General features: G+C 51.9%; 1 pseudogene; it reads left to right on the top strand.

Moving 5' to 3' along the window:
- Positions 1-402: 402 nt before the first annotated feature.
- LOC128095700 (uncharacterized) lies at positions 403-595 on the top strand (annotated as a pseudogene).
- Positions 596-11,623: the final 11,028 nt, after the last annotated feature.

Below are 11,623 nucleotides of genomic sequence, written 5' to 3' on the forward strand. Positions count from 1 at the left end.
TCCAGCCCATGGGGTAATGACAAGTGTACTTAGGAGGGTATAGAAGCCAAGGAGAAGTGAACTGCCTACTAGTCTGGTTGGTTGTGCAAGGCTGTGAGTGTCTAAATGAGCAGGGTCAAGCCTACTCCACCAGCCGTGGACAGGACCACTGAGGCTGGCAAGATCTATCCATCCCCAAAGCCACCATGAGAGGCAGTATTTAAAAGCTAGAAGAAACTAATCTTAAAACTACACTTTCTGCCGGGCGGTGGCGGCCCACGCCTTTAATCCCAGCAGAGCCAGGTGGATCTCTGTGAGTTCGAGGCCAGCCTGATCTACAGAGCAAGATCCAGGACAGGCACCAAAAAACTACACAGAGAAACCCTGTTTCAAAAGCAACAACAACAACAACAACAACAACAAAAGACTACACTTTCAGGGACCCTTTCTATAGGTCATTACTAAAGGAGTTTCTCTGACTGTAGAGTACCCACAAGGATGACAGGCATCGTTCCCTTCTGAGGGTGAAGCCGGCCCTAGGGACTTCTCTCCTGAAGCTGCCTCTTGCCATTGGTGAGGGGGTTTCTGTCTGTCTTTTATGGGTACTAAAGCCAGATCAATTCCCAGAACATAACTGTAGTCAATTAGTGTTTGTTTAAAAGTTTGGCTAGAGCCGGGTGGTGGTGGCGCACGCCTTTAATCCCAGCACTCGGGAGGCAGAGCCAGGCGGATCTCTGTGAGTTCGAGGCCAGCCTGGGCTACCAAGTGAGTCCCAGGAAAGGCGCAAAGCTACACAGAGAAACCCTGTCTCGAAAAACCAAAAAAAAAAAAAAGTTTGGCTAGGTTGTTTGTTTGTTTGTTTTTATTTACTTTCATTTATTTATTTATTTGGTTTTTTGTTTGGTTGGTTGGTTATTTTTTTGTTTGTTTATTTTATTTTGTTTTGAGACAGGGTTTCTCTGTGGAGCTCTGGCTGTCCTGGAACTAACTGGGTAGACCAGGCTGGCCTCAAACTCAAGGGTTCTGCCTGCTTCTGCCTCCCTAGTGCTGGGATTAAAGGTGTGCACCACCACTGCCGGCATTTTTTAAGGGTCTGCAGGGTTTTTCTATACTAGGAGCTTTATTTGTGGATTTTGGAACAATTTATGTTTTTTTGTTTTGTTTCGTTTTGTGATTAGATTTGGATATATATGAATAATAAAGACTTGCTCTTATCTGAACAAAAAAAACTTAATCTTTTTATTACTTATTATTATTTTTTGATGCATATGAGCATTTTGCCTTGCATGTATGTCTGTGTATCCTGAGCACACCTGGTGCTTGTGGGGGCCAGAAGAAAGCAGCAGATCCCTGGTACTGGAGCTATAGATGGTTGTGAGCAGCCATGTGAGTGCTGGAAATTGAACCCAGGTCTTCTGCAAAAGCAACCAGTGTTCTTAACTGCTGAGTTTCTCTCCAGTCCCAGGAACATCATCTTTAAACAGGTTTCATTGAATAGCATTTGATTCTAAATGGCTTGTGTGTAATTCTTACTGTATTTCTATCGTTTTGCTGGGAAGAGGTTTTGGTTTGCTTGAGAATAGTGGGGTGGGGGGTGGGGGAGGCCTGTTAATTGTTGTACAGTAAAAAGGAGACTCTCCCTAGACAAGACCTGGGCAGCCTTTGCCTTCTCATACCAGAGTGAGAATGATGCACAGCCTAGAATCCCGAGGCACAGCATGCTGACAGGAAGAAGGGCTGGTTCCACCTATGTGGGGAGGTGGTCTCAGGGTCCTCAGAAACCTTGCAGCTCCCTTGGGCCCAGCTCCTGCACAGGAGACGAGGCCGGTCCAGTAAAGGTCTGATGATGCCACAGGCAAACACAAATGAATGCCCATGAGGGGAGCTAAAGAGCAGGTGTGCCAAAGGGTCCCAGGCTTAGCCAGCCACTGGCCAGTAAGTGAGAACGAAGCCGGAAAAGGCTTTCTGTCCTGCTGTCTGTCAGAGATGCTGCCTGTCCCCTGAGAGTGCCTGAGGATTTTGTATGCATTTCACTCTACCATCGGAGTTTGGGCTACTCATCTTTTCCGTTTCTAAAAGTCTTGGTGGTATTCACGGCTAACCACACAGTGTGGTCTGCCCTTCTGGAACATAGGTTGATAACAGAGCCCCAGATAAATCAGTGACCCGGTTCCAAGTCCAGTCTCTCTAAATATTTAGCGTTTAGCTTCATAATGCCTGTGTGATGGGGAGTGGGTAGGGGGTGCCTCAGGGAGCGGATGAGCAGGCTGGGTGTCCATGAAGCAGTTGTGGGCAGGAAAGATTCTGCCTGATCCAGCCTGGCCTGCTCGCCATTCTTTGCTCTCTTCCCCCTCTCCTCCTCTAAACAGCACCAGAGAACCTGCAGAGGAAGACCATGAGGGCCTGTCTATGGGGAAGAGCAGAAATGCAGGCGGCGCCTTCCCAGGGCTCTTGTGTTCCCTGAGGCTTGGATAGTCTATCTTGTTTCCCAAGTCTATGTTGATCGACAAGGCCAATCTCAACGGGGGAATGGGGATGTCATCCTCATCCCACGGACACAGAGGAGATACCCAGAGTGAGAGCTCGTCTGCATTCCTCCACGGGGCCAGTCCTTACAGATGCTGAGCACCATCACTGTGTCTACCCATCATAACGGTTTGATGTCCAAAGTAATACCAGCTCTGTGCCATGGGTGAAGGCTGCTGTTCCCTGTTTGAGGCCTAGAGACTCTTTCTCCCTTGCACAGAAAGGGAGGCTACCGTGAGTTCAGGAGCAAGCAGTTTCCAAGTCTGGAGGGTGGATGGGGAAGGAGCGAGGAGTGGAAGGGGATCGGAAAGCAGGTGGGCAGCAGTAGTTGGGCCTCACCTGTGGAACTGAACTTAACCAAACTGCCCATCTTAGCAGCCCTGTGGCCCAAATGAAACCCACCTGCCTCTCCCTCGTCTCCTGTCATTATTTACTTATTTATCTCCTGGGTGCTTTGACGAGAGAAGTTCAGGGCTATAGGTAGGCGCCTCTGATGAGGGGAATTGGACCAAAAAAAAAAACAAGGACTGAGGCAGCCACTTGGATCAACCATGGGGGGCTGGCAGCCTTGTGTTTGCAGATTCCTGTGGTCACTTCAGAGCTGCTCCTGGCCTTTCTGGTGGTCTCCCCAACTCACACTATGCAGTCTTGCCATGTTCTCATTCTGCAGGTGGGAGACTGAGGCCAGGAAGTCCCCCGGCCTCAGAGGCAGAGGTGCCAACAAAGGCAGCCCTGCTGGGGGTGGTCTGCAGCCTCTCCCTGTACTCTGGATACTCCACTGGCTGAAAATTACAACTGCCTGCTGTTGTCATGGTGACTGGTCCTGCAATTCCATCCTACAGTGCTGTGTGCCCATGGCACCCAAGGCAGCCTATTTCCGCAGGAGAGAGAAAGAACTATGTTGAGAAGGCTCAGACCACATCCCACCTCTTCCTAGGCCACTGGCCCCTCCCCTGCAAAAGAGCAGGCTGCCAAGACCCTTGAGTGTCGGCTTCTGGCTTTTCACAGATAGATGACCTGTGCTCACCTCCCAGCTCCACGGGAGGCCAGCCCCATGTAGCAGGACAGAGTGCCTGGCTCCTATTCTGCTGCTGAGCAATCTGTTATGCGGGTACACGACCAGCATCCATTTAACCCAGCCCTGTAGATGTGCAGTTGGGCCCTTTCCAATCTCTGGCTGTTACAAACAAATCTGCAGAGAATAACCTCGAACATATGTCATTTTGCACATGTGAGAATATTTGTAGAATAAATTCCTAGAAGTCAGATTACTGGGAAATGAGTGTGTGTGGTGCCATGTGGCGAATATGAGCCAAGCAACAAATTGAACTTTTTGTCTGGACTGTTTTCTCTCCATTCACTGTGGCCCTAAAACAGGGACCACTCCTATCCTCTTTCAACAGACAAGTAAATGCAGGCCCAAAGAAATTTGGGAACTTGCAATTCACTGCCTCGGCCAGTGTCATGGGACAAGGAGAGAATCTACAGCTCCCTATGGATGCATGGGCCTGCCCAGGCCAGTAGGCACTGGCTGAGGGACCCCAGTCCCCTCCACTCATTACTCAAATCCCATTTAAGCTTTGCCTACCCAGGAGCCCTAGACTAGCCCTCCTCAGAGGGCTCCCTGCATCCTGGCACTGGCCACCTAGTCACACAGTCCCCTTGCCTAGGAGCTACAAGACGCTGTCCTTGGCCTAGCCACCTGCACTATTCAGGGCGCCGTATTTCGGTCTTGACTTTCTTGGGTCCTGTTACCTTTTAGTAAGACTGTGGGTTCACGGAGAGTCACAGCCGAGAAGCATGGCAGCAGGCCCTGGGGAGGACAATAGGCGAGGCTAAACCAGCTGTGGGACCCAGGAAAGCCGACTGGCTTCATCTGAATCACAAAAAGGTTAGCGCGCAGGCCGAGGGGGCTGCTAGGCCCCGCCCTCATTTGCATGACAAAAGCGATTGCCCAACGGCTCTCCCGGGCTTTGTTGTGATCTGGCAGCCTGCGCCAGCGCAGCCCTGAGAATTGTTCCCCAGCACAGGTCGTTCCCTGGCTCCAAAGCCACCCCAGTGACAAAGCCACATTGTAAGGCCTGCCGCAGCTGCCAGCACCTGCTCCCAGCCCGCCGTTGTCCGGGGCTCCCGCCGTGTACCCGCTGTCCTCACTAAGGCTCAAACTCCGTGATCGTGGTGTCACCCAGAACACAGGGATGATAGAGGAATCCTGCCTTGTCCCCGAAGGGCGTGAGAGTTGGCCCTGGCTAAGCAATGTGGAGGTCTCCAAAGTCACCAGTGCTGAACAGTGAGCCTTGGCTTAGGAGAGGAATGAAAACTGCACATTACAGGTATGCTAGGTCATGCCAGGGCGTCACATTCTCCTAGTGAATGCTTCCAAGCTTTTTGCTTGGGAAATGGGCTCAGAGTGGCTCCCTAACGGGCGTCAGCCAGCAAACCAAACTTCCAGGGGCCCACACCCTAGGTTTGCGGCCAAGGTCAATTGCCCCTCTCCTTCCCTGCTCTCCTCCTCCTTCCCTGCTGTCTCTCTCAGCAGGCAAGCACATGACCCCTCTGCCCTTGCCAAGGCCCTTGGACAGACATTCTCTTGGGTGCTGCCCTCTGGCTGAGCTTCCCACCCCTGAGCAGACCTTATTGGTTCTAGGCTACTCCTGCCACCACCTCCAACACACCCAAATTCCCTTGTCCTCTGTAAACACAAAAGCTCTGTGAGGCCCCTGCTGGCATCTCACCTTCCTCAGAAGTCCTTGCTGAGTGCCACCTCTCTGTGCACCCTCCCCTGTCCTGGCACTGTGCATTTTGGCACTGGCATGGCCCGGAAGCCGTGCTTTAGTGCCTACAATCAGCCAACACCCATGGACCTAAATTGCTTTGGACTGTATTCCACAAGAGAACCTTGTAGTCGCTCTGACCTGTGGGAGACGTATTTAACCATGTCTGGGGCTTCAGACCTTCTTCTGGAGGGGCACAGGGTTGTGCTAGCCACAGTACATTGTATACTCAGAGGCCCCTCTTGAGGCCTTGACAAAGACATGAACTGTGCAGAGCGGCCCTTGTCGGGGTACAGTAAAGGTGAAGGATGGAGAGCTGTGCCTTAAACCTGGGGACAGCTGGGTGGGATGGTTTCTCCTAGGAGCAGAGGCCTGCTCTCACAGGGCACAGCCAGCCTTCTCAGTCCCCACAGGAGGCCCCTCTTCCTCTCTCCATAGGTTCCTCCTGGGACCCCTTACCTCCAAACCTAGCTGAGGAAGTGGAGAAGTTGATTATAACAATCCCCCCTGGGGAAAGGGGCACAGTGGAGCGGAGGGGATCCTGGCAGAGCCCAGGCAAAGCCCCCGAGTGATAGATTGTACCAAGTCAGGGTGACACCAAGCAGGACATAACATTGGAACGCATCCACTGTGCAGACGGGGAACCAAGTTGAGCCCAGGCCTCCAGAGAATCAGCCCTTAGCCTCTCCCAGAGGGGACCAGGAGCAAGAAAGGTAATGTGGGGAGACCCAAGGAGAAGCTGAGGTGGATGAACTGGGGCAGGACAGGAAAGGGAGAGCCAGGTCACCATGGACCTCACCATGGGTCTCAGTGCCACAGCCAAACAGGCTTGTGGGCCTGGATGTGCCTGGAGGAAACTCGTTGTAATCAAGAAAAGATAGAATCCTGCTGTTGGAGGAGGCAAGGCCAGGGCCAGTTCCTTTAGGGACGGAAGACACCTTCCTTCTACCCCTGTAAAGGGGCCTGCGCGGTCTAGCCCCCACATTCAGGTTCACAATGAGGGACAAATGGATTCGCAACACTCAGGAGAGCCTTGGCATCCCGGAGGCCGGCAGAAGAGCCTGGAAACCTCGGCTCCTCCTCACCAGAGCGGCCTGCTGGCAAGGTATCTGGTCAAGCCTTCAAGAGAACCTGCTACCTAAGGGAGTTCTCTAAATAGTGCCATTGTCCCATGGCCAGGATAAGAAACTGGGGGTGTAATTGGACGCCCCATGGTGGCTGATGTGGTAGATGCCATGTGCCTTCTCCCAGGCACATGTTCTGCTCTCTGGTCCTGGCACTCTGGTGTAGCAAGTGCTCACCACAGCCAACAGGAAGCTGAAGTCTCTGGGAAATCTGCTGCTTGGGATGGGGGCAGGTCATCTGCTTCCACCACATGCCTGGTTTCTGACTTTCACAGCAGATCCTGAGTGATGGCCAGCAGCACCTCCTGAGGAGAAAACCAAACTCTGGGTGGTAGAGCAGCAATGAGAAGCTTCTAGCCCAAGGAGAGCCGCCTCCAGAGATAGGACAATGGGAGACCCTAGTTCTTTACTACTTTCCTAGACACTGACTGGGTCGTGGAACGTGCAGCCCAATGAGAGACCTTGGTTCTTTAAAAGACAGTAGACTGCATCCTGTTACTTGCAGCCCAAAACAGTGTGTGTGTGTGTGTTTGTGTGTGTGTGTGTGTGTGTGTGTGTGTGTGTGTGTGTGAGAGAGAGAGAGAGAGAGAGAGAGAGCACCCAGAGTCATGAACACAGTAGATAAGCACTAAGCTGAAGTCCCCACAGTGTTTGTGACCGATAAACTGGGCATATAAACTTTGTGACAGATAGTTTTGATCATCAATTTGACACAATCTAGGATCACAAAGGAAGAACAGAATTTCAGCGAGAAACTGTCTAGATGAGGTTGGCTTGTTACCTGAGGTAGGGGGACTCACTCTGAACATGGGCAGCACCATTTCATGGACTGGTCCCCGCTGAAGAGAGCAGCTAAGCACACCGAGCCGGCATCCACACACACACACACACACACACACACACACACACGCACACACGCACACACACACACGTCACTGTTCTCTGGTTTGTACAGTGGGTGTGACTAACTGCTTCAAGGTCCCCCCACCTTGATGTCCCTGCATTGATGGACGGCAACGTGGAATGGAGCCAAATCAACTCTTCTCCCCTAAGTTGCCTTCCTTAGGGTGTTTCGTCACGGCAGCAGGAGGCAAAGCTAAACCTGACTTGGAGATAGAGTGGACCTCCGGCAGAGGTCCTAGCATGGCCTCTGTGTGGCTCGTTGTGTTATCAAAATGGGTTTCCTTCCTTCCTTCCTTCCTTCCCCAGTGGCCCTATATTCCTGAGGCATAGGGGTTTAGGTGGCTGGGTTGCTGTAACAAAATGTGGCAGACTGTGTGGTTCCAACAACAGATGTTTATGTCTCATGGTTCTGGAGCCTCAGAAGACTGAGAAATCCAAGACCAAGGTGTCAGTAGACCCAAACCAGTCAGTTCTGTAGAGTACTTCTGAGCTGATGGCTGCCCTGCTTATTCTTATGTGGAAGAGATGCATTCACATTCCTGCCCCCCCCCCCCACCTTTCTTTTCCTCCCTCTCTTTACAAAGGCACAGACTCCGTCATGATGACTCCACCTTCAAGACATGATCACCCTTCTCACTCAAAGGACCCCTCCCTAATACCATCACACAAAGTGGTAGGCCCCCAACATTTAAGCTTTGGGGAAATTCAGCCCAGTCCGTAGCTATTTGGAAGAGCACTAGTCCGTCCACTGGATCATGGCAAGATGGGCCTCAGAAGCCAAGTGTTTAGTATCATCAATAGGCAGACACTAGGGACCATCAGTGTCTTTCACACACATGCCCAGGGCATGCTCTATCACTCAGCTGCACCTTAGCTCAGGATGTTCATTTCTGCCTTGAGAGAATGGAATGGTACTGGCATGGAGTCTGGGGAAGAAGAGAATCAGGTTCCTTGGGGGCTGATAGCCAGGGCCAGCTCTGCTCCTGGCTCCATCCCTTCCAGGTCTACAGATCCTGGTTAAGTTCTACCCACACAATGGGCTCCTGGGTCTCAGTTTTAGCTCTTTCTGCTAGCCTTTCAGTCTTCAGGGACAGGCCTCGGGTGGACATCGGCTCTGCCAGTGGTTTACACAGGAAACCACCACCCCAAACACCCTAGTAAGCAGGTGAGCCAGACAGGCTGCCCAAAGAGGCTCTTAAATCCTGTCTGTTGAGGAGAACCACAGTGGACAGCAATCAGCGGGGTCAAGAAACATCCTTGGCCTCCCTGGGGGTACCCCATGGGATGGTGCAAGGTGCAGGTGGTCCCATTTGGATGACCTTGACCTTCTGATGTCAGCTTCCTGAACCAGAGTTGTTCTCTGCTGGGCTGTCTCTGCTTTGGTATCAGGAGGTATTCTTCTGCATGCTGCTGGGCCAGCCATTGTGGAGGATGGTTCCCCAGCCCAAACAGTCCTTAAGTCACCGTGGTCCCTGCCAGTGTCACAACTACAGGCTCCTGAGAGACCCCGGCTTCCTCCCATCCTCCAGTTTAGCCACTTCAGAATCCACAGCAAGCAAGGTGCTAGTGATTTCTGTGATTTCAAGCCACTGGCCCCTGGGAATTCGGTTATGCAGTGGTCCTGGCATGCAATTAGCAAGAGTGGACACTGTGTAAGGCAGCCTGGAGCGGAGGAAAGAGCAGCAGGTGGAAGGCAGTTCCTTTCTGAAGATAGTGGAGATTGGTGGCACTTCTTAGCTCTTGGACTTTTTAGATGTATTTCAAATTAAATAATCTTTTTTTTTTTTTTTTTTGGTTTTTCAAGACAGGGTTTCTCTGTAGCTTTGCGCCTTTCCTGGAACTCGCTTTGGAGACCAGGCTGGCCTCGAACTCACAGAGATCCGCCTGGCTCTGCCTCCCGAGTGCTGGGATTAAAGGCGTGCGCCACCATCGCCCGGCTTAAATAATCTTATGAGAAGAATTGAGTGTCAGAAGGGTCAGGTCTGTAACAGGCACAGTACCTGTTCTGTCTGCGTGGCCTTCAGTTCCATTAGCTAAGAGCCTTCTTATTCCTTGGCCCTGAGAAGGGGAAGGCCAGGGCCCAGTTTTTCTTCATCTCCGAAGACCAGTGGCTCCTTCAGCCCTTCTGTTCCAGATCCACGGCAGGAATTATCGCTGGACTTACAGAAGTAGCTGGAAGTCACTTCTCATTGCTCTCCAGTTACCTGAAACTCAATTAAATCTGGTTCCTGATTGTTCCCGGCTCTCCTCCCCTTTCCTTGGGGGAAAGCTGGCACTCTCCATCTTAGCCTATCAATGGCCTGGATTGTGTGGCCCACTGCTTTACATATGAAAGACGCTTCGTACCTCAGACCAAACAGAAAGCCTGTCACCAGCTGCCAGACAGTGAGCCAACCTCAACTGGTACTGTAGTTTGGAAATATTTTAAAACAGCTGATTTCCGTGATAAAAAAATCTGGCCTAATCGCTGCTAACTCCCCCAACGTTCCACCCGTGGCAACATGCAGTGTGGAGGACCTGAAGGGTGGAGTTGTCCAGTCCAGTCCCCGGTGCTGACAGGTAGGATAGGATGCCTTGCCCAGGCTGCAAGGGTTCAGTAGTTCACAACCATTCCATGTGCTGAATCTTCATGATACCAGAGAAGGCGCCAGCAGCTCCTCACCTTGCTCTAACAAGGAGACTGCTCCTTTGTGTCTGCCCAGCTGAACTGGCCGCTAGAACCAGATGCATAGTCCTGGGGCCACAGCCAGCACCAAGGGAAAGAGCCTACAGGAATCCAAAGGTTCTTCAAGAATAGGGTTGCTCATTAGACAGGGTCCTCGATTTGATATACTCTGCAGTTTGATATACACCATGCCTACTTGACATACATTCACATCAGTTAACCAGTTCTCTGAGACTGGGAGTGAGGACTCCATGACAAGGCAAAGGGACTCTAGACCCAGTCCAGGCTCTGCCTCTGCTGTGTGTAGCTTCTCAGAAGTCTCCTCTCCAGCCAGTTTTCTCACCCCTGAGCTGGGAGGGAACTATTCTTTCCTTGTGTGTTAGAAGGGCACATGTGCTGGGCTCACTACTGTTGACCTTGGGCTTGGCAAAAACTGGAGTCAATAGCATGAAATGCAGCATCTGACCCTGGGCACCCACCCAAGGGAGAGAATTACATGTCATGAATGTCAGATGACCAAGGAGTGGGAGGGGAGGGGACACACACACAAGAAGGAAGCATTGTCACTGAGACCAAGCTCCCTGGGATAGTGGCTGGAGGCGGGGGTGGGGGTGGGGTCGATGGCAGTGCCAGGCTTGGGAGTGGGGTGCACCTGCTCATGCAACGAAGCTAAGTCGGCTCCCATGCTCCTGTCACACTACAGCGGACACCCTCAGTGTCATCCAGTCTTCTGATGGCTCCATCTCAGGAGCACTTCTGGTTTTAATCACTCTCCATGTAAATGCACACCAGATGTGAAGTCAGCTTTCATCATGAGAACTCGATGAGTTATTTTGCACTGGGCAAGGCAGGGAGACAGGACATAAGAACAGCTTCCTACCGACTCCCCGGGGAATCACAGCTCAGCTTGGTCCATCTTCGCCACTGAGACAAGGTTGACTACAGGTTCCCCTCGCAACAATCTAGTTCTAATGGCCAGATTTGGGGGTGGCGACACTTTTGGGAGCCTCTGTGGGCAACCCTTTAGTATTATTGGGAGTAACTCTGAAGAAAGGCAGAGGAGGGGAGAGACTGTGGAGAACTCAAAGCTAATGAGTGAGCCCCAGGCACAGCATGTCAGCTGAGATGCCAGTCACAGGCATTAGGAAATGTCCCCGCTAACCCAGTCATCCCTGCCCCAGGTTACTGAAGGAAACAAAATAGCGGGGCGGTGGTGGTGCACGCCTTTAATCCCAGCACTCAGGAGGCAGCGACAGGGGGATCTCTGTCAGCCTGGTCTACAGAGCGAGTTCTAGGACAGCCAGGGCTACACAGCGCTCGCTATACTCTGTCTCAAAAGACCAAAATAAAAGAAAAGAAAGAAAGAAATAGAAAAAAAAATAGAATGAAAGGAGACCATGACTGCACCTAAGGTATGGAGAAGATTTTATTTTATTGTAGCAAGGGAGAAAGCAGGCAGAAAGAAGAGTCCAGGCTGAACATGGCGGGCGGACTAAACCAGACCATGAGAAGAGAGTGGGAGCGAGCACAGGAGAGAAGCCGCCGCCGACCAAAAGTGGCCTAGGCCAAGAAGCCAGAATGGTTGAGTTATACAGGGGTCAGGCTTGGTGGGAGGGGGGAGGGGGAGGGGGGAGGGGGGATGGGGGGAGGGA

The sequence above is a fragment of the Peromyscus californicus genome, unplaced genomic scaffold (assembly GCF_007827085.1).
Source record: "Peromyscus californicus insignis strain IS unplaced genomic scaffold, ASM782708v3 Scaffold_4__1_contigs__length_199733344, whole genome shotgun sequence".
NCBI classification, from domain to species: Eukaryota; Metazoa; Chordata; class Mammalia; order Rodentia; family Cricetidae; genus Peromyscus; species Peromyscus californicus.